This window comes from Podarcis pityusensis (genome assembly GCF_964106645.2).
Source record: "Podarcis pityusensis genome assembly, chromosome: 5".
In the NCBI taxonomy this organism is placed as follows: Eukaryota; Metazoa; Chordata; class Lepidosauria; order Squamata; family Lacertidae; genus Podarcis; species Podarcis pityusensis.
This window is the reverse complement of record NC_138032.1, coordinates 37,009,597-37,032,240: the sequence shown is the minus strand read 5'-3', so window position 1 is coordinate 37,032,240 and position 22,644 is coordinate 37,009,597. Positions and strand designations below refer to the sequence as shown.

The 22,644-nt window shown below is 43.5% G+C and overlaps 1 long non-coding RNA gene across 1 annotated transcript; it reads right to left on the bottom strand.

Annotated features, from left to right (window-relative positions):
• Positions 1-325: 325 nt before the first annotated feature.
• On the bottom strand, positions 326-13,592 carry LOC308478097. The gene is made up of 4 exons (XR_013986868.1): positions 13,548-13,592; positions 3,526-3,582; positions 2,068-2,208; positions 326-466 (listed from the first exon to the last, which is right to left on the bottom strand). It is a non-coding gene; the product is annotated as an uncharacterized lncRNA (long non-coding RNA).
• Between the last annotated feature and the right edge of the window lie 9,052 nt (positions 13,593-22,644).

Here is a 22,644-nt window from a genome sequence, read left to right as displayed (position 1 = left end):
CAGGTTATACCAAAATCTATGGAGTGAGCCTCCGGACTCACAATACAATAAGGTTTTTGATCCATTGTCCTTCTACACAATGTAATAAAATACAACGGTTTTTGATCCATGCTTGGAACCAGGCCTGCTTGTCAATACCAACTGATCAATAGCAATTACTTCAGCAACAGGCTCAGCTGCCATCAGTGTTATAGCACCGATAGTAATTCACTCCTATCTGATCACTGTAGTTTTCACCAACGATACGAAGAATGAACTACTATGTAAGCAAGTGTAAAGAAGTTTTCAAGGTGTTTGTATTGTTTTATCACGTGTTGTTGGCTACCCTGAGCTCCTTTGGGAGGAAGGGCAAGATGTAAGTGTAGAAAAGAAGGAAAGAGAAGCATGTCAGAGCAAATCATCGTAGTTTCGCATATACACTACCGAGGTCTGAACTGGCAGTGACTGACCAGGAATAATGTAGCAGCTGTGGAAAAAGGTGAATGCTGTGCTAAGGATCCTTAGGAAGTGATTGTTGGAAAAATGGAAATAAAAATCGACAATATCATACCCTTACACAAATTTATGGTGAGACTCACTTGGAATACTCTGTATAATTCTGGCTACTTCACCTCATTGGGAAAAGGTTCAAAACGGAACAACCCAAATGATCAAAGGGTTGGAGCAACTCCTGTATTAGGAATGGCTGCAACCTTTGGGGCTTGTGAGCAGTGGGGGGCTGTGGGCCTCTTGTGCCCCGTTTTGTAGCATTGTTGTGGCTCCCTTCAGCGTGGCACCCAGTGCAGCCGCATCAGCCACACCACCTTAAAACCACTTCTGTTGTTAGTGCAGACAGTGAGAAGCAAGTAAGTGGGCCATGATAGAGATGTACAAGGTGATGTATGGTGTAGAGAAGATAGAATCACTGAATTGTAGAATGGCAGGGACCCTGGGAGTCATCTAGTCCACCCCTCTGCAGTGCAGGAATATTTTGTAGATATGGGGTTTTTTTCCTCCCTCTGTCTTAACAGTAGAACTTAGAACCACCCAATTAAGCTGAATGTTGGAATACTAAAGACAGACAAAAAAAAGTACATCACACAACATATAAACGAAATAATGATGGCTACCATGTTAGATGACTTTATAAGAGACAGAGTCATGGCGATTAAGGCTATCAATGGCTACAAGCTATGGTAGCTATATTCTCCTTCCATTGTTGGAGGCAAGTATACCTCTGATGAATACTCTTTGCCAGGAGTGACAAGTGGGGAGTGTGAAGCTGTGCACAGGTCCTACATACAGATTCCCAAAGACATTGGATTAGTCACTGTGAAAACAGGATCCTTCCTGGACTAGATGGGCCTTCGGCCTGATCCAACAAACCCAAACATGCCCCTCAGAAACAAATCAGCACATGGTACATGATTGCAGATACAGAGCTTTCAGAATGTATGGCCTTTGGTTGTAAGTAAGGGTTATGGGACTGGAGGTTTTATCAACTGCACACTCAATGATAACATTGCGCTCCCTCCTGTTCCCATTCTCCACTTGTCACTTGAACTGTTTGCAGCTATTCCAAAACAAACAGAGAGAAAATTGGACCATCTCACCGGCATTGTCATTCAGAAGGTAAAGCTGCCTCCCTTTCATGAATCCAGCTCTCTGGCTCTTACAGGCATATGAGATGCCATGTGGGACATTGCAAGAGTTTGGCAGCTTAGCCAAGATGAGAGGGGATGCTAAGTGAAATATAGACTCCAGCACTCAGCATTAGGTTTAGTAATCTAGGGCACGGCAGGTGGCTATTTTCATAAACTGGAGCACCCCCACAGGACCACATAGCAGGCTCTGGAATCAGGAGCCTTCACAGCTCAAAGCACAAAGCTGTGCCATGTGAAATTCTCATTTTACAAGGCTGCAGCAGCAGGAAAGGCTGTGAGGCAGCTGCTGGAGACAGCTTCAGTCACCTCTCTGCCTGCTGTTAACTCGATGCCTGGCTTCGTTATTAACTCTGGCATGCTTTCTTCCTCTTCGTTGTGCACAAGGGGCTATTAATTCATGCTAATACAAGGATTCCAAGGATACATGGAATCGATGCAACAGAGCCCCACTTTCCCAATTCAGCTTCCACACCGTCAGGCTCGAGTCTTATCACCAGGAAAAGAAGGTGTCTCTCGAGAGCTTACGGCATATCAGCAAAGGTTTAGATTTGTATCCATGCTGCAACTGTAAAAACAAAAACAAAAACGAGTCAAGGCAACCAGCTGCTGAGCAGGCCCAAGATGACGCAGGAACCAACATTTCAATGCCAATTTGATTCTAAAGCTCCCCTAGTTGTTTCCTTTGGCTATTGGGGTGACTGCCATCTTAGATGACAACTCAGAATTTGAATTGGAGATCACTATCGCAGTGGCAAACAAGCATCCATCTCATTCCCATTGTTTTTGCTGTCCCTTCCAAATATTCACCACAACATGCTGTTGCTGATTTGTGTTTAATGCAGCTTTGTGGCTGTTTTGTTTATTGGTTTATTTAGAATATTTCTAGAATGTTCAACATGAAAAGATATCTAAGAGGTGTACAGCATGCAGTAAAAACATGGAACAAGGTATAAAGTCATTAAGCAAACAATATAAACAAAAACAGTAAAATACTGTGGCAGAGCTATTTATTAATTAAATTTGTATACTGTCCTTCATCCAAAGATCAGAGGGTGGTTCACAACAGAAAAGTACAAAATGAGAACACAAAATGGGAACATGCTAGAAAGATACAAATTTTAAAGGTCTAATCTTAGAGGTCAGGAAAAATCTGGGCACAAAAATCTGTATTTTCAGAAGGCCTCCCTAAACATATAACTGATATGAATTGGTGTATATATTTATATTAAGTTCTATATTGCATATTTTATGTTGTAAGCCAGCCTGTGCTCCTGCCTTGAAGGACTATGTAATAAAACCTTCCATTTCCTCAGTGAACCATATGACACTGATGTACATTTGATGCATGTGGATGCTGTAGCAGAGTGGCAGGCCAGGCCTAGCATTAGGCAGAGTGAGAGAGTTGCCTCAGGCAGCAGATGGTGGGAGATGGGGAGCGGCAGTGAGCTGCTGGAGGGCAGAGCTGATCAGTTGGTAGATCAAGAGACTCTTAATCTCAGGATACCCACGTTGGGTAAAAAAAGATTCCTGCAAGGAAGGGGGTTGGACTAGATGAACCCTGTGGTCCCTTCCAACTCTTTAATTCTATAATCCTGTGCCATGTAGCTTTGCACCAGTACACTCGTCTGTTTCTTTCAGTGGTGGTTGGCTTCTTAACATGACATGGAGCTGGAGGCAACCTCTTATTCTTCACTTCAGGCAGCAAAATATATTGAGACTACCCTATGTAGAGGGATCACAATTGCTGGTGTTTCCCTGTAGCATGTACCCTTACAGGAGAAAAAAAAATATCTATTTCCCTGCCTCAAAACATGTGAAGTGGCTCTCACAAGCTGAGGGGAGAGATCTAGAACCTCTGGAAGAACAGGGGCTCTTGACTTACACTTTTTGTGATCCAAGCTACAGCAAAAACGGTGCCTGTCATTTTGTTTTACACTCCCTTCCACATGCATAGACAATGGAAACACAAAAACAAAGGAAACTCTCTGAAAATGAGCAGCATCCACCTTAGACAAATTAAACAGGAATAATGACTTTCCGTGGCATTGTATCACCCCTGGAATGCATTGCCCCAGGAATCCAACGAGACCTGAATTGGCCCAATAGGATTTTAAAGGCTTGGGTAAACTTTATGAGCATTAATAACATTTTCAGCTATGCAAGCTTATAAAACGTTACAGGGCTAATCAAACTTCATGCTTCAGTGTGTAAGTTGATCACCTAGAGAGGGATTTCCTCTTTGCACACCTGGCCAGAAACACTATGGGGTTTTATTGTTGTAAAGGTTACTACAATTCATTTCTTTTCCTTCCTCTGAATCACCAGAGGGCATGACTGGGCACTTTTAGTGCCCATGAGACTCCGGCCATTTCCCTCTTTAGGAGAAAGGGTCATGTCCACAGACAGGAAGCAGGTATAGGTGGAGAACGGCATATATGGGCACATCCTGAATGCCATGAAGATTTTCTGTTGGAAGCCAAGCAAGCCGAACATATTACAACAATGGGTTTAACCACCAGTTAAACTAATGGTCTACTTGTTCCCAGACTGAATTTAAAGTAATGTTTTTCACATTTCAAGTCATAAATGTTTTGAAACTTAGCTATCTGTAGGACTGCCTGCAGGGGTGCTGTGCACTGTTTCATCGCTTAAAGTGAAACAGGAAGTGCTGTTTTGCTCTACTGCTGTCACTGGTCTTGCCACCACCTACCTGCTCCTGCCACCAATGCCTGTTTTGCCATCGCCACACACCCTGTCCCATCCACTACTGGTGGAGAAGTGGCACTGCCATTGGCATTGATTTTGGGCAAGATCTTGCACAAAATGGCTGAGATCTTGCCCGATATCAGCATCGATGGTGGCAGTGCTTCTCTGGTGCTGATGGAGGTGGTGGTGCAGGCAGGTCACCCACAGGTGTGCCACCTCTAGGGGTCTTCTGCTGCTTGAAGCAGCGGCCTCACCTGCCTCATCTCTGAATGACTGCACCTGTAAAATCTGTTCATGCATTAAGATCATTATCTTATACCTGGCTTTCTGACCCATCACTGAAAAATGTCAGACTGACAGGTCTTGGTAGTTCTGGATTTATGAAATGCACTCCATAAGGAAATCCATGTGGCCCTGTCCTTATTTAAAACAACAACAACATTGAAAACATTGCAGTTTCAATCTGCATTTTATTTATTGCTCTGCTATGGATTCCTTTTAAAGGGCCATTGTGGCGTTTGCCTCCTAGGATGGGTCAAGGAAAGGGTTAAAATGGGTGTGATGTGATTGGCCAGTGAGAATGCAAGGGGGGAGTAAAAGATAGAGTGGGAGGTTTTAAAAAGTTAGTTGAGGTTTGGGAGTTGGGAGTTGAGGCTTGGGTGTTGGAGAAGGAAGAGGGTGGAATAGGCAGTGGGTTGGTAGAGTTGTATTGTGAGAGAGTGAGAGGAATTGTTAGGTTGAGTCAGATAGACAGTTGGGAATAATTCAGTTTGAAGTTGTTAGGAACTAAGATTAGGAGCCTGACAAGAGAAAAATAAACCGAAACCATACGCTTATTCCTGCATTTAAAAATAAACTTGATTATTTGTTTATGTTAACAACTGTCTGGACTCCGTGTGTCCCCGTGAGAAGCGGGGTGGTGGCAGCAAAGAAAGCAACCGCAGTGGTGGCACAGGGTCAATAGACCATGAAACGTCCGGGGGCCCTGTGTGATCGCCACAGCCATCACTTCAGCTGTCAGAGGGAGGAACTGTCCTGACCTCAGTATTATCATGAGCTCTGCTCCTGGATCTGTTCTGAGAGAAGAGTGTTTTCGGGGATGAACTGCTCTTTATCAAGACAGGCAGAACTGCTACTGACATCAGCTGTGACTTTAGGAACTGCAACTTTAAGTGGTACCCTTGTGTAACATTCGCATACATGGCAAACTAGGCATGGAATTAAATGTATGATTGCATCTTGCATTCATGAAGTCCTTTGGGGCATAGACATACATAATGGCAGAGGAAGTAAGAAGACATAGCCATGAATGTAGCCCTAAAAGGTGGCACCCCTCAGTTGCTTGTTTGTTTAGGATGTTTGCCCCACATTGCCTGCACAATAGCTTTGTGAGGTAGGTTTCCTCATTCCTAGTATTGAGATTTGATTCTGGGAGTAGTGACTTGTTCAAGAGCACCAGTGAGCTTAGTATGACCTTGCAGATAAAGGTATCCACACAATTTTTGCCCACCTGTCTCCCTGCAGGTCAGGGATGAGGGACATTTGGCTCTCCAGATGTCGTTGGATTCCTACTCACACCAGCCCCTGCCAGCGTGTCCAGTGGAGAAGGGTTGTAGCTCAGGTCAAAGGACCATAGATTAGTGGTAGCCTATCTGCTTTGCATACAGAAGACTTCAGATTCAGTCTCAAAGCAGTGCTTGGAACGACCACTGCCTGAAACCCTGGAGAGTGATTGTCAGTCAGCACATGCAGTACTGAGCTAGATAGAGCACTGGTATGACTCTGTATCAGGAAGTATCCTATGTTTTTATATAAGAGCAGTTGTAGGCCAACAACCTCTGGAGGGCCACAGGTAACCCCCATCCCTGCTGAGGTTTATCAATCACTCTGGCAAACTATATTCCCAGAAAGTGTTAGCATCTCAGGCAAGTAACTGAACAGCAAAATGCAAGGCTGACCTAGCAGGGATTTGATCCCAGATCTTGAGGTACTATGAATCTAACACCTGATTGATTGGACCACATTGGTTCAGTCCGCTCTCCATACAAAAAGGATCCATTCTTCAGCTGCTCAGGAGATTCAGGGAAACTTTGCAAAGTGTGCTCATAACCAAATGAAACAGATTTGGAAGGAAAGATGTGGAGTTGGGGACAGCACTAGAATGACCCGATTTTCCTCCAAAAGAATTACACGCTAGAAAACAGAACCATTCCTTCTTGGAAAATATTCCATAATTATGCATCATAAAAATAATTAGGTTATGGTGAATTAGTACAAATGTTTACAACAAAATTGCCATGCAAAACATTATGGGTAATAATATGCTAATTGCTGCAGAAGCAAAAGCTGATTATGTTAACAGCAATATCAAAAATTGCCAACTCGGCGCTTCTAACCAAGGCTCAGTACTTTCTACAGCATCTGGGAGGCAAACAAAGCAGGCAGCCAACAGACTGATCCAGGTGGCACCCTGGCAAAGCATCTCGGTGCCTTGAAAATGCATGCAGACTACCAAACAAAAACTCAGCATCACTAGGAGGCTTCTGACATCTGCCCAAAGACTTTAAAAGACACAGAAAACACTGTAGGGTGCAGTGCCTTCACACACTTCCAGCCACGTATAACACTATATTTCTGGGTGGTAGAAATTTTATTTTTAAAGCTTTGCTGCTTGTGGAGGAGGGAGTATTGTGGCTATGTCTGTGGCTGCATACGTTACAATCCCTTGCCTAAAAAATGCCAAGTAGCTGAAAGGCTAAGGCAGGGGTGAAACACCTGTGGTCCCTTCTAGGTGTTGATAGCCTGCAGCAGTATCCCTGACATCGGCCATGCTGGCTGGGACTAACGGACGTTGGAGCCCAAATATCATAGTGAAGGCCACAGGCTCTCTACCACTAGCCTAGGAAAAGCTACCTACAATGAAAGGTTAGACATTTCTCTCTCTCTGGAAGAAGCAAATGAGCTGAACTATACCATCTCCATCTTCACCAGCTGGGACTGGGCCCCAGGTGAGGCAATATGTTGCCATCACTATCTATTTTATCAGCTGGACTGGGACCCTCACTCTTATGTTAAAAAACAAGACTTGCATTTTTGAAAAGCGTAGGAAAGGAGAGTTCTTATATTGCTGGTGTTTTTCACAGGTGCATTTAAAAATTATTCTGTTTATATACATTTAGTTGAGTATTTGCAGCCTCAGAATTGAGAGAGGGAACTGAACGGGCATATAACAATGTATTGTGACTGACAGCCTTATTTTCGGATAAGGGGAAGAATAGCTTGAGACTGGGCAGAATTTATTATATATAAAGCTTGTCCTCACTACTTTCTTCAAACCATCCCAAATTGAAGGCTTGGACTTTACGTCTTTTAGAGATAAAGCTGGACACTGATTTGGAATTGATCTTAGAAGGAATTGATTTTAGAATGCATTTCAATTAATTGATTGTGATTTTTTGTAAACTGTGTTACTTTTATTGTCGTTAGCCGCTCTGAGCCCGGCTTCGGCTGGGGAGGGTGGGATATAAATAAAAAAATTATTTTTTATTTATGAATTTTTTATATGCTAGCCCATGGGGTAAAGAAGAGTATAATATAGTCATTGTATTACCCACTTTGAATATGGTCTCATAAAAATACCGGAGAAAAATATATTGTGTGCATAAAGAAATAAGCACTCCCATTTATCTACCAGTGCTGCTCCACCCCAGTCCTGCCCAGGTAAGCAGTAGCAACACCAGTTTTGGGAGGGGGCTTCATCGATCCATCCCACCATACATCTTCATGGTTGTGAAGAAGTGGACATTTCTACAGGTGAAACTTGCATGAGCCCTAGCCAGGAATGCGGGGAGGGAGGGAAAGAGAGATGTGGAGCAGCAACAGCTTTCTGTATCTCACAACATCTAATTCTACTATTAAAATGCCCATAATTTAAGTCATTTAATGAAAAAGCTTAAAATATTAGTCTCACCATTAATAGTCTTTGCTGTGGCATACATATAAGGATTTAGCAAAGGAAAAGGAAAATATAATTCAGATTTTCGAATTTTCCCCAGGAGACAAGAGAGTAAATCAATTATGGTCTCATTATGTGCCATTTTCTGTTCGAGGGGAAGAGGGGATGGAGTATTGCTAGAATAGAGATGGCACAAAAAATTAACCAGGTATGAACTGATTATGCAAGCTGAAATTATTACATTCAGTGGCTGGAATGGATGACTTTGCTTCACACATACCTTTATCATATCACACACAGATCAGGGCTAAGTCCCTTTGCCCTCTCCTCCCACATCCCCCATTCTTTTAGGTCATTTATCAGAGCTCCTGTGTTGTGAAATGCATACTAATAGACAATAGCTATGGCTGCATTTGCAAGTCATGCTGACGCAAATCATGTCTACATGTAATAAAAATGTAAGAGTGTCATCACACTGCAGTTTGTTTGGCCACATACAGGTGGACTACACCATACTAGGGGGTGGCGCATGAGTGGCCCAGGCAAGCATCAGAGGCTCCTCTACTTGCCAGCCCTGGGAACCCTGCCCCCAGGATCCAGATCCCCATGTTGGCTGATACTGCTAGCCACCCTCCTCCTCCTCTGGCCAGCTTGGAGATCCACTCCTCCAAGCATCACCAATCAGGATATGTCAGCCCAATAGGAGGAGCAGTACAGGAAGGAAGAAGGCAGCCAGAAGCTATTGACAGCTACCCTGCTAATCTGTTGCCACTGCCACCATTTGGGATGGAAAGTATGTAGGCCTGGATAAGGTGGTGGCAGTCCCAGATTAGCTGGCCATCATTTCTGGCCTACTTCTTGTGGCGCTCCTCCTGCTAGGTCAACTCTTTGGCTTCAGCACTGGTATGAGGTGGAAAGGGGAAGGTCTAATGAATAAGTTGGGGGAGTGGGTAGTAGGTGTGATCTAGGGGGTGAGGTGGTTGGCAAGGTGCTGGGGGTTGCTGAGGGCAAGATGTGGCTTGGTGTGTTTTCTGAACCCAGGATCATGACTGGTTAAAATTGGTGGTTACATGGTTCACTGTTTTGAAGCCCGTCAGCAATTTGGCTGGGAATGTTAGGTAGAATCTCTTGTCCTGTTACCAATTCTTCTCATCTTAAGATTAGATGTTAATAAGCATGGAAGTATCTGTGTATGGGAACAATGATTTCAGAAACCAGAAACCCCTGCACCCAATGCATAGAAACTAGTTCAGCACAGATGTGGAGGTAGGATTTAGAAATACACATTCTTATTAAACAATCCAAAGACAATGCCCTGGAGGGATGTTTGTTGTGTTCCCTCGTGTGTTTTGAATGCCTCCAGCATTCACCATCATCAGCATTTCAGATGCTCCAGGTTGAGATCCATAAATTAGGCCCCAGGCTTTCCTCACCCATAATGCAATTAAAGCACACAAGAAATTGGTAAGGAGCAGCATTTTAATAAGGAAACGTCGTAGACAGTTTCTGCACACCACTTTTGAATTCCCTGAACTGATCAATGCCATGATTTTTAACTAATAGTTTCCAGACAAGCAAATGTCTCTCCTCCCTCTGCCTCCCACTTGACACCAAGGATTTCTGCTTACAGAGGCAGCAAACAGCACAGCCTTTTGCCCTTGTTTAATGCTCTCATTCTTGCTGCCCAGGGTGGGATGGCCACATCACCAAAAATAGGAAATGCATAATCAAAAAAAGAGGACAAAAGAGGTCATGGACTGAGTAAAATCTGCATATTCTAGTTTGTATGCATACTTGCAAACTGGTAAATAATGACTACAGTTTTAATAGAACTGCAATACATCTCACCATTGTGGAGAAGATTACAACCTGCTGAGCTGTGTGCCTGCTCGGTCCACTGCCCAGGTGCTAATGGCCTGTGGGCAACTTATAGTTCTTTAATGTTAAACCAGACATGGACTGGACCGCCCTTCAAATCGAGGACTCCTTCAAACAGCGGTCTCTCCTCTGACCAGCTCTTCAAGTAGGACACATAGCCACTCTCCTCATAGGTTCTGCTGCAGTCCTGGCTGCCCTTCTTTTTAATGAGGGCATAGGCTGAAGTGTTTGGGGCATTTTCATTCAGCCAAATGAGTACTAGGGGGAAGGATGCCATAGGGTTTTATAAAATGACACATGGTGTGTAGAAAGTGAATATAACGTTTCCTTCCCCTCTTCTCTTTTTCATAACATAAACTAGGGGTCAACCAATGACATTAACAGGCAATAAGTTTAGGACAGACAAATAACGTACTTATTCATACATGTAATTAATGTATGGAATTAATTCACTGCTATGAGCCTGGTGATGGTTACCAGCTTTAAAAGGGAATTAGAGAAATCCACAAAGGATCTATCTATCAAAGGCTATTAGCCATGATCACTAAGAAGAACCTGCCAGTGCAGAGATAAAATACCACTGGGTACCAGTTACAGGGGAAGGCTGTTGCCTTCGTTTCCTTTTTGTTGGGATACTTGAAGCATTTGATTGGTCACAATAGTAAACAGGATGACAGCCTGGATCAGTGGTCTGGTCCTCCAGATGTTTTTGACTACAACTCGCAGGATCAAGGAAGGGCTGTGGCCCAGTAGCATGACTGGTATGCTAAAATTCTCAGGTTCAGTCCCCAGTATCTTCAGCTAGGGCTTGGAGAGACCCCTGCCTGAAACTCTGGAGAACTGCTGCCAGTCAGTGTAGACAATACTAAATGAGATGGACCATGCCTCATTATAAAGCAGCTTCCTAGGTTCACATATTCTCTGCCCATCGGCCATGCTGACTGAAGCTGAGCAGTGCTGGGTCTAACAACATCTTGAGGGCCGCAGGTTCCTCATCCCTGATCTCGATGAACCTTTGGTTTAGTTTAGGAGGCACCTTCTTAAGTACTTACGACTTTTTGTAAAATAAAAAAGAGGTGCTGTATACAGTATATTAAAAACATATTATGTAGAAAGATGTTTCAAGATTTGCAGCCACAGAAATGTTAGTGGCCCTGTGGAGCAGGAAGTGTTTGACTTCCCCCTATGGTAGCAAAATGTCTAAGGCTACTCCTTGCTGGCTCATCAGGGAGGCTTTTCGGGGGTCAGAATGCTAAAAGTCTACAGCTCTTAATTCTTCTGAGGATGTAAAGAAGGAAAGCACAAATTAGGCTATGCCTGAGCTGTGTCAGCATTTTCTGATACCATTCCCCATGTAGCTTATAGCTACTATTGGCCTGGCTAACAAATGAAAAACTGACAAATTACCACGTCTGGATGGCTTCCACTTGAGAGTGCTTAAAGAACTCAAATGGGAAATGGCTGGTCTTCTAACAAAAATATGTAGCAAGCCTAAGTGCAGCCTCTGTACCTAAGGACTGGAAAGTGGCCTTATGTAACATCAAGTTTTAAAAAAGGGATCAGGGAGATCCTGTAAATTACAGTCCCTTTAGCTTAAGGACTGTACCAGAAGAGCTGTTGGAAAGCATTGTTAAAGAAAGAAATACAAAGCATATGGAAGAACAAGTCTTGCTGGAGCAAAGCCAGCATGGCTTCTACAAGGGTAAGTTCTGCCTCACTCTCACTAACCTTTTGGAGTTAGACAATCCAGTTGACGGTTCGGGTCAACGAATGAATCTGGAGACTACACAAGCCTATTTGGTAGAATAGAAATGCTTTAGAAATGCTTACGTCTATATGATGTAGTGATATGTTCTACGTATGGCTTTTGCAGGCCATTGATATCTTACAGCACAAGGAATCTTTCCTGCCCACAAATCTAGAATCATGTTGATCCATGATAATTAGGAATTATGCTCTCTAGGACAATTTTCACCAACCAGACTGGCTGAGAGGAGTTGTAGTCCAAAACATATGGAGGACACCAAGTTGGCAAAGGCTGATCTCAGGTCCCTTCCAGATGTCAGTTTTCCCCAGCACAATGGATCCAGAGTGTTGACCAACCACAAACTACTCATTAAAGCAGAGGATGAAAAGAAATGCATCTTTCTATCATTGTGGCCTAGCAGAATTGCCACAATGAATTGTTAGAAGAGGACTCACTGGTCTCACACTTTAAATAGCAAAAGCAGCTTGAAACCAACAACAGAAAGTACCTAATTAAAGTGACACTTTTCGGTTTCAAGGACTGTCTTCCTTCTATTGTTGATCCTAGCAACAACTTTGAGAAGTACCCCAGAAATCTGAATATTGACAACCTACAAAGAAGGAAAACTGTAGCTGTGGGATTCTTGCCTGCCTGCCAGAGCACAGCAAGGATCAGTGAGAGGATTGAGCTGGCTTACAGGAAAAGAGAGACTTGATTTGCATTGGGTAAATGAGACAGCAGCCAACTCCGGGAGGGAGAACTGGAAGTAGCAGCTGGCTTCAGTGCCTCCAGCCACAGGAAAGGAAGCTCATGGTAGGTAAGATAAGAAGGGTGTTGGCAAGGAGGAGAAAGCTTCTCCTGGGTGCTTCTGATCCTGTTTTAATCGAACAGGCACACAAATTACCCCTAACCCTTAACCTCATTGCAAGGGTGGTACTACTTTTCTTTTTAACTGAAGGATGGGATTTTTTTTTTAAAAAAAAGCAACAACAACCAACAACAACGTCATCCCTTGGGGTCAAGACTGCTGTTAAATGGGGAGAATATGTAGCAGTTGTTTAAAGGCCACCAGTCATACTTCCCTAATGCTCTTGGAAATGTTTCTTCAGTAACTCGAAAAACATTACAGTGGTACCTCAGGTTACATACGCTTCAGGTTACATACGCTTCAGGTTACATACTCCGCTAACCCCCAGAAATAGTGCTTCAGGTAAAGAACTTTGCTTCAGGATGAGAACAGAAATCATGGCACGGTGGCAGCAGGAGACCCCATTAGCTAAAGTGGTGCTTCAGGTTAAGAACAGTTTCAGGTTAAGAATGGACCTCCGGAACGAATTCAGTACTTAACCCGAGGTACCAATGTATTAAGAAATCATGTCTGTCCTGCATCTACAGTGCCCTCAGAACCACCCAGGAACCCTCACATTCCTCTTACACCACTTCTTCTTCTCACTCCACTATCCTGTCCACCAGGTGTAGCTCACTCCTGACCTCCTGATACGGCCTCCCTGCCAAGCCATTTTTCATGTCATGTCGCTGGCCTTGCTCCACCCCCTTGAATGGTTTTGCCTGGCTGGAATGTGTCCTTTAGCTCTAATAATACATATCCATTGCTCACCTGGATGGAGGACAAAGGGATTGGTGGGTTGATGTAACAATTCTCCTATGGTGCAAAGGTAGAATTTATATTCATTGCTTTTTTGCTTCTGTCTCTGCCCACTACTGCCATGTGACCCCTAAAGGTTGCAGGGACCGAAATGTTGCCCTCAGGCTGACAACGTTTCCTGATCCCTGATCTGCAACCACACCTACCCATTCTCACCTCTCCCTCTGGCTCCCCCATTCCCCAGCTTCTTTTATCTTCACCCTGAAGTAACTGAGTCCCCAGCGGGCAGGATTCACAACCCTATTCCCCGCTTTTAATCTTTCAGTGAAATCATGGTTTACAGTTTGGGGAAAGCTGAGCCTTTACTGAAAAGTGTGACATTCTTCCAGTGAGAGCATGTTAAAAATCTCTCTCTCTGTGCTCTTACTGGTGCCCCCCACACCTATGGGAGGCCCACTTCTTGAGCTGGTAAAACACACACACAACCCACTCCACTAGGGCCTGGCATCTCACAGTTGCTAAGGAAACTCCATATGTTTCTCATACTCACCTTCCACTCCTAATGGGGCTCATACGTACATAAATATGTATGAGTTTGCAGCATAATGGAAGCTGCCATAGCAGTCTTAGAGAGGGGAGATAATTAGAGACAAAGGAAACAAGGAGGGGGGAAGAGGCCTGCACATGTTCAAACCCCCATAATCAAGAGTATTCCTCCCTAAACCCTCATGATATTGCTTCCACTGCGTCTTCCATCCGATGTAAGAACACATTTTCTAGCCAGAAAACTACGACAGGCACTCTGCTACGAACCCATGTGATTCAAGCATTAGGGATTATCAAAGGAAGATGCTGAATGTTATACATCCTGGGTCAGAACATTTGTGGATGCAAAGCTGTCTGCTCCAGAGCAACCTTTCCAAGTACCAACCCTGTAAATCTGCAAGGGGAAGGTCTAAAGGACATGAAATATATTGGTGTCCTTTAATATATATGAAAAGCAAGAAGGCTGCCTCTATGACTTAAGTCTGAATGTAAAACACTTCCCCTGCACATGTGATTTAAAAACAAAATACGGGAGGAAAAGACAGAGAATAAGAATTCCCATGGCGCTAAGTTCTGCAAGCTGCAACTACATTCCCCCACCCCCTTTCTATCTTTGAACTGTTTCTCCGTCAGAATTCAGATTGTTATTTAAGAATCCATCCTCCCTAGAGTCTGTCCTCAAGGGAATGGGGAGCCCAACACATCCCTCCGAGAAGCAAGAGCAGAGTCCTCGTTGGCGATGCAAGTCAGCAGTAAGAGAAGCAGCCTGAGGGTGAAAATGGAATATTTGGTTAGCATTCTGACAAGTCATGAATCAAAAGTGAGTGAAATTGCTCTAGGGCCTCTTGGCCTGTCAGTTGACAGCACCCATTTGGCAAACCTGCAGTGCTGTAATTCGGTGCACCGCTGGCTCTGGGTACACAAGCACAAAGTGTGATGTGCAAATTGATGGATATTTAATCGACAGCGTGTACTGACTGCTAGCCACAGATTAAGGCCGGGCTGTTTTCTTTCCTAGCCAGAGCAGACAGCGGGTTTACTCAGGCATTCTTGATGGATTTTTCCCAGTTGTTATGCTAGTTGAGTCCCTCTCCCTTCCAGAAGGCACCAGCCGCCTTTCCTTCCTCAGCCCCTAATTGATTCCCCCCCTCCCCCCAATAGGCTGCTTCTTATTAAAGGAGCAGCAGCAGTGAAAAAAAATTACACGGCTGAAAATCCGGAATCAGTTTCCTCCCCACACAGAATTCTACTCCGATGTTGATACTTTGAGGGAAGCTGGATACCACCGTGCAGGGGAAGGATGTTCACTTGCTCAAATTAACCCCCCAAAAGGGAAAAGGGAATTCACTGTGGATCATAATATCCAGGAAGTGGCCTCATGCCCCTGGATAACTTTCAAAATGTCACTTTTTTAAAAAAAGGATACTGGAATGGGACACTCATTCTCCCTTGGTACCACCCTCTTACCACCACTCTCTTGGATGATTGGTCTACAGCTGATAATTCACTTGTCTTCCTATTCCATGTTGTCACCAGCGCCGCCAGCAGCATCAGCTGACAAGGAGGGGGTGGGGCGCAGCTTCTTGGTACCATACTTCTGGGAAGCCCAGAATGAATATTTTGAGTCAAAATGGAAGCTGGCCAGCATGTGCAAGTCTACACTTTTTTAAAGATCCCCCCATCTAGCTCCTAGCTGCTCCTAGCCATAATTGGTCAAGTTACGGAGTGGAGCCTATATATATATATATATATATATATATATATATATATATATATTCTTTTCTTCAATCCATCTCCTGTGTAGCAGTAGTGGGCTTTAAGTTTTCCAGCCAGGCCTCTACCATTATACGTGTGCATGTTTGAGTGAAGTCCCTTCTGAGCGGCCCTAGTCCCTAGTCATAGGGATGGGGATATTCTGTTGCTGGTGCAGGACTGAGGTTGGGAATAATAATACAGCACAAAGAATAATGTCTGGAATTTTTATCTTCCGAAGAGCCCATTAAAGGCTATGGAGGACTGGCGTATCGCTGACAGGAATGGAAGATGCTTATCCTTTTAAATGCAAAGCTCCAGCATTAGGGTAGTACATTAGGTTTGCCCCATGGTTAGTGTGGCTGCTTTATGATAACTTGAATTTGTGTGAAACTGCTGCCACTGATCCATTGTTATGGATCACTGACTTTCCCCTCACAATGGCAAGATGGAAGGTGAGCAAAAATCTATTATTTGAGCATAAGATGAGCCCTGCTGGAACAAACTAAAAGCTTATGTAGACCAGTACCTTTGTTTTCACAGCAGCCAACCAGATGCCTTTGGGAAGCCCGTATGCAGGACAAGAGCACAATATCACTCTCTGCACTTGTGTTCTCCTGTGATTGGTATTCAGGGGCACATCTCCTTCAACACTGGAGATATTAGTAGTCATTGACAGCCTCTTACACTCCATGCAGAATTAACAGGGGATAGAAGTTGCTCTTCCTTCCCTGCATGTAAGATCCAAATGGGATTCTTCACATTTTCTCCTGCACAGAAACAGTAGGTGCAAGGCATATATATATACACACACCCCTTATATTCTCCTTGCCTTTCCACCATGTCCAAAGCCAGTTATTATTAAGTTATGCTGCTCCTGAAAAAAAGGAGAGAATCATCCACCAGAAACACAAACTGGAATTTGGCAAAACATAATAGGCTGACCTGAGCTGAGGAGGGGTAGGGGGTAGGTTGGGATGGTGGGCGGTCTCTTTGTAATTGTGTTTATACACTGTAAATCAATAGAACTTGTTTTTTGTTGTTTTGAAGGAGATAATCTCTCTGAGTTAATAGACTTAAAAGCACTTTTACTGTATTCCTTACTGCAGCTCGTATAGCTCCAGTTGTGACCAGAGAAACAGAAGTAATCTGATCTGGGTTACTGCTTCCATGCCTCCAAGAAAGTGGTTGTCTGTGAAGTTTCTTCGAAAATGCCATGATTTCCAGAGACATTATCTCATAAGTTTCCGTTCTTGAAACAAGAATCTTCCAGTTTTCCTTGGGTTGTGACAAATGGCTACATTCCAATAATGATTGATAATGCTGTTTAGTTTGAATGCCTGCTAAGAGCCCACTGTGTAGATCAATATCCTTGATTTTAGATCCAACCCACTTTCCAAATGTGTTATCTTTTTTTCTTTTCTTTTTACAACACTCATCTGAACTAGCTTGCTCCTTGGCCAGTCCCAACCCTTTTAAACGGTGGAACCATCTTCTAAGTAAATTCTTGACTGCATGGCTTTGCCATTTACCTCAGCGATGGAGCTTATCTTGCCATTGACTCAAACTACACAGGCAGGGCAGATCCACACTATACATTTAAAGCACATTCAACACACATTTAAAGAGCATGGCTCCCCAACCTCAGCAACCCTGGGAACTGTCGTTTCCCACTCACAGAGCTACCATTTCTAGCACCCTTAACAAATGACAGTTCCCATGAATATTTGTGGAAGCCATATTTGAATGTGTTGAATGTGATATAAACGTACTGTTTGGCTACTCTGTCTGCCTCCAAAAGAAGGCCCATTTCAGCTTGTCTCAAATTCCAGTAAATATTGGGGCACCAACCCTGTCCCATCTCTCTTTTGGAAGAATGCAAATCAGATGACCAAAGATACTCTGAAAGGGACTAATATTTTCTGCAAAGTATTCCACACATGCTCTGAAACCCAAAACTTTACTCAACCACATAAAATGTAACTTGTTTAGGTTGACTGACTTTTTCTTTTTTATCTGAAAACCTCTGTGTTATTTGGTCTCTTCCCTTACCTTTTCCCCCAAATAAATTTTCTTATAAACATTGACAGTTGGCTGTTATCGGTTTAAAGAAGCATTTTTCTGGAATTTCTCACTGAACTCTCCCTCATGTGCTAGATGGTATGGTTGTTAAGCTTGTGATCTAAGCATCTTTTTTCAAGGTTCTGTTACATTTTGTGTCCTTTGGGCTTTTGGAAAGTACATCTAAAGCTCCTTTTCATTATGTCTAGAACTAGGCTAGAGGGAGGGGTCAGCAGGGCTTGGAATCACAGAGAGCCAGAGAGAGTTTGGCATGTCAGTCTGGTGGTTTTTTAAGGCTAGATTCAGCCTGTCATACCTATCATAATGCTTTTTTGAGGGGACTCAATTACCTCCCCACAAAAAGGGAATCCACTCCATACTCTCTCGCAGGAGGACAGCAAGGCTCAAAGAGACCATGCTTTCCCCCACAGCCTTTTCCACATGAAAAAAAAGATTAAGGGGATGGATAGGGATGACCATATTGGAGGCATTGTCACCTATAAGATGGATTTCCTGGGCTCTGATGACATTAATGCATTAAGCTGCAGCCTTTTGGAGTTGTGTCTGCTACAATGTGTATGATTGGTCCCCAGTGCCCATTAATCTTGTGTACCATAATTTCTCAGTGCTCAAATTGATTAAAGGGTTTTCAGCAAAAGGGACACAGGAATGCTGGAACTGTTTGCTGTAAGTGTTTACTGTGACACCACTGAAACAGGTCTGGTCTCCATATCACACAAGCAGGATTGTGGGTTATTTTATGTGATATTGCGGGGGGGGGGCGACCCACTATCCCTTTTACTTTTGGAAACATGAGGGAAATAGTACATGAAGATTCAACAGCTGTTCAGTTTAGAAGTAAATCTGCTCTCAGCTTGCATGATTCCAGCAGGTAAATTCAAAAGTACTGGGATAGTGACAAATAAGCAGGTGGTTCATTTTGATTTTGTTTTCTTACAGAAAATGATGTGAATTTAAATGCCTTAGGCAGCTTGCTTTAGGTTTTTCAAGTTTCTTTGATATTGGGGCTTTCCATGTTTCTCTAGTTCAGGGGTAGCCAACAGGGTGCTCTCCCCACCAAGGCTGCTGGCCTGCAACTTTATCCCTGACCATTGGCCATGTCGGCTGGGACTGAGGGGAGCTAGTCCACATTCCAACCAATATTGGACCCCACCCCCAGAATGATGGATTTGTTTTTATCTGTTTGTGGTGTATTTTTGTTTTTTTGAATCTACATTGTTTGATGTGGTTTGTTTTCTTTTTGTTTTCTCTTTTTTCTTTTTCTGCTGTGTTCTTTTCTGTAATTCTAAAATTTTTTCAATAAATATCATTTAAAAAAAAAACCACAATATTGGACCCCACCCCCACCCCAAAAGAGGGCACATTTACCACATGATTGCTTCTCTCATGACCCCTCTCCCTCAAGAACTAGCAAGCATTGGGATTGTCCTTCTGTTTCTCTAATTCACAATTCCTCATCCCATGTGCTATTTGCCCTTCAAAGGTGCTGTTGCAGCAAATCTGGAGACAAGGAGCAGCTGGGGCTCTTCAATGGAGATCCAGTGAAGGGCTAAAGGTCAATACATCTCACCCCATGTGCTGCAATATTCCCAGTCTGGTTCCCACTCTCCCCCCCCCCCCCCGCATACACACATACTCCATGGCTGCTATCCTATATACAAAGGGTAGCCACCCTGGCACCGTCCAGATGTTTTGGACACCAAATCCCATCACCCCTCCAGCCAACATGGTTAAGGGTCAGGGATGATGGGACTTGTAGTCCAACAACAGTGTTGGCTGAACCTGCTATATACAAATAGCGAACAAATAATCTCCAAGTGTGGAGCCTTATGCAGTCAAAATGGTATTACCTAAACATGAGAGGGAGGCATCAGCAGATCTGGGGGAAGCCTGTGCTTTTCAGATGTACAAAAATTGTTAAGAAAGAAGCCTCTAGCAGTGAAAGCAGCCTAGTGAAGGCTGAGCATGATCAATAGCCATGGAATACTGGTAGACCGATGCAGGAGGGGGGCGAGGAAGAAAAAGAAGCAGAAGAGGGAAATGGCATGGCTGGCTGACTGGAATCCTGAACAGGATCACTCTATCCTGCATCATTATGGTGTGGGTACCATGACTTGATGCTTAAAAAAAAGAAGAAAGAAACGAAAAGCCCAGGGGAGAAAATTACATACTATGCTTATCATCTATTCAGGGCCTTTGACTTAGCAGAAAAAAGAACTACCTAAATCTATTCATTTGACCTCATACCAAATTACTCAAACCCAGCTCAGCCCAGTAGGCTTTGAGAGTTGTCCAGTGGTCCTAAGGTAAGGCAGGTCTCTCCTCCTGGAAGCTTCTCTCCTTCTCCATCTCCCTCTCCTTCCTAGGCCTCCCACGGGCTTAGAAGTTTGCTGAATGAGGAGGGGAATTATATAGAGAGATAGATTTTAACAAAGCCACATTCCGAGACATTACCTCCAGGGCTATGAGCTGTGTGGCTAATGAATAGCTTTGCAGTGTTGAGGCTCAACAAACAGCTCAAAGCCTGGCCTCTTTGCATTGCAGCGCGGAAAGTTTTGTTTCCTGGCAGAGGCGTGCTGGTGTTGCCATCTGCTCTGCCCTGTTCATTATGCACCAAGTCACCATGGTCAGCTCCCAGCAGAAAGTTAAGACGGAGGTAAACTAGTATTTGAAAACAAAGGGGGGACTCTCTCCATCCTAATTAGCGGCAGGTTGAGAAGTGCAGCAGTGGGGGTCAAAGGTCACTTCCCAGAAGGCTTTGCTCAGGATTCCAAAACACCCACTTAATTCAAGCAGCTTAGCACACAGAGTCAGACTAGAGCAATTATGCTGCTTGAATTTCCCTAAGGATGGTTTTAACAATGCAACTCTTAGAAAAAGATTACTGCAGGAGCTCTTTTATTCTGCCACCTTAGAGCAGGAGGAGGTGGAATATAGGTTACTCCTTGCTCCAGAAGTGTTCCATTTCTGTGCCTCTGCATTAGGAGGCAGTATCAGAATTGTAAGGAAATTAATTAGGGCACATTTTAACTTTTTCTCCTTAAAACGAATACCAGTATGAGCCTCTGAATGTTCCAGGTTTATCCTTTTCTCTTTTTTTCATGCTCAGTGTCATCATCCCGATTCATTTTCTAGAGAGCTGAATTTTACACAGGGATATGGGATCACCAGTCTCAGTCTAAATATTCAGTATGTTCTTTAGTCCAACATTCACAATGCCTTCCCCAAATTGAGGTCTAATTCTCTTAATCTGAGTTAACATTTCCTTCTTACTCATCCAAGGGGAGTGAAGTCACCATTTCAAATCACAGCATTACATCACTGCTGAAACTTTGAGCCCAACTATCTTCACTTTGTTCCAGGAGAACTCAACACCATTATAAGTAATTGGCTATCAACTTGGATTTGCAAATTCCCAGGCTGAAGTCTTGGCTTGACCCTCAAGCATCTGGCCTAGAGACCAGTGATTGCCCATATGGAATCTATATTGGCAGTTGCCTAGCAAATGGTGGAGGGTTGTTTTTTTTTGGGGGGGGGGAGTACAAATGCTATTCTAGTTCCTAGTTATGTTCTTGTTCTAGCCCTTGTTCTGCTTGTCCATTGTTTGGGGACAGCTTTTGTGATGAAGAGTGTTCTAGATGATTTAAATGGTTTTTAAGTTCTGTGATCATTATTAAAAAATAAGCTCCAGCAATTCTTCCTTGATTGTCACATGACGTAGCAAACACACATGGAAGTGTAGGGATAATGTATACTGCCTGTGCCCCATCTATGCGTGTGAGCTTGTTGGTCTGAAGAGAGCCGATGAGCACCCCAAATGTATAAATGTGGTCTCTCTTTGTGCAATTGTGATGCTTGCTTTGTCAGTGTTTGAAATGCACAGGACGATACGTGCATATAGTTGTGCAAGTGTGTAGGTTCTAGTGATGCAGATCCACCCTGCTTGGGACATGTCTCTTTAAAATACATAACTTCTCTCTTTCCTTCTAAGTGGGGAGACAGCATCTACCCCACCACTTGTGAAACCACAAGCTGAGCAGCCCGTTGAGAGATGCTGTCTAGCAGAAAAGCTGAGCAGTTTCTGTGTATGTTCTTGTTGCCCTGTGATTATTATTATTACTACTGTTAATGTGAGCTGACAACATTTTGCTTTTCTTCTGTCACATTTGCAATAAAGATGGGGGGAAATTTGTGCTAATCAGCACCTCAAATCACCCATCTTTCCAGAATGTGTTAAAAGTGCTTTCCTATGTAAGTGCAAATTGACCCACTGGCTGTGCCAGGCAAGTTGTTACTCACAAGCATCTGGGTGGAAAAGACCTCAAATGTGTGGCCTTTATTCCTTAGTTTCTCACCTGCACCTGTTAACAGATTTAACCTGCTGTTTCTCCGCTTGAAATCTTAGAGTATGTGTCCATTGTTTAGCTAGATCCGTAACATTTGTATCTTTTCTTAAAGTATTATTTTGCCTTTGGTTAATTAGACTTAGTCTAAAAAAAACCTCCTTTCTTAAATTTGGCTTTTCAGTTGCAGTGCATTCTGGGACAGGCTCATGGAACCTCCTCCATACTTTGGCTAATTGATCTCACTTTCCACACATTTTTGTGAGGTAATTTTCCCCAATATAGTTGTTAGTATGCGATGTTTACTAGATTTACTATGTTTACTAATATCTTTATGCACACTCTGCTTTAGTATATGCATATGTGTGTACATTAGTTAGTGGGGA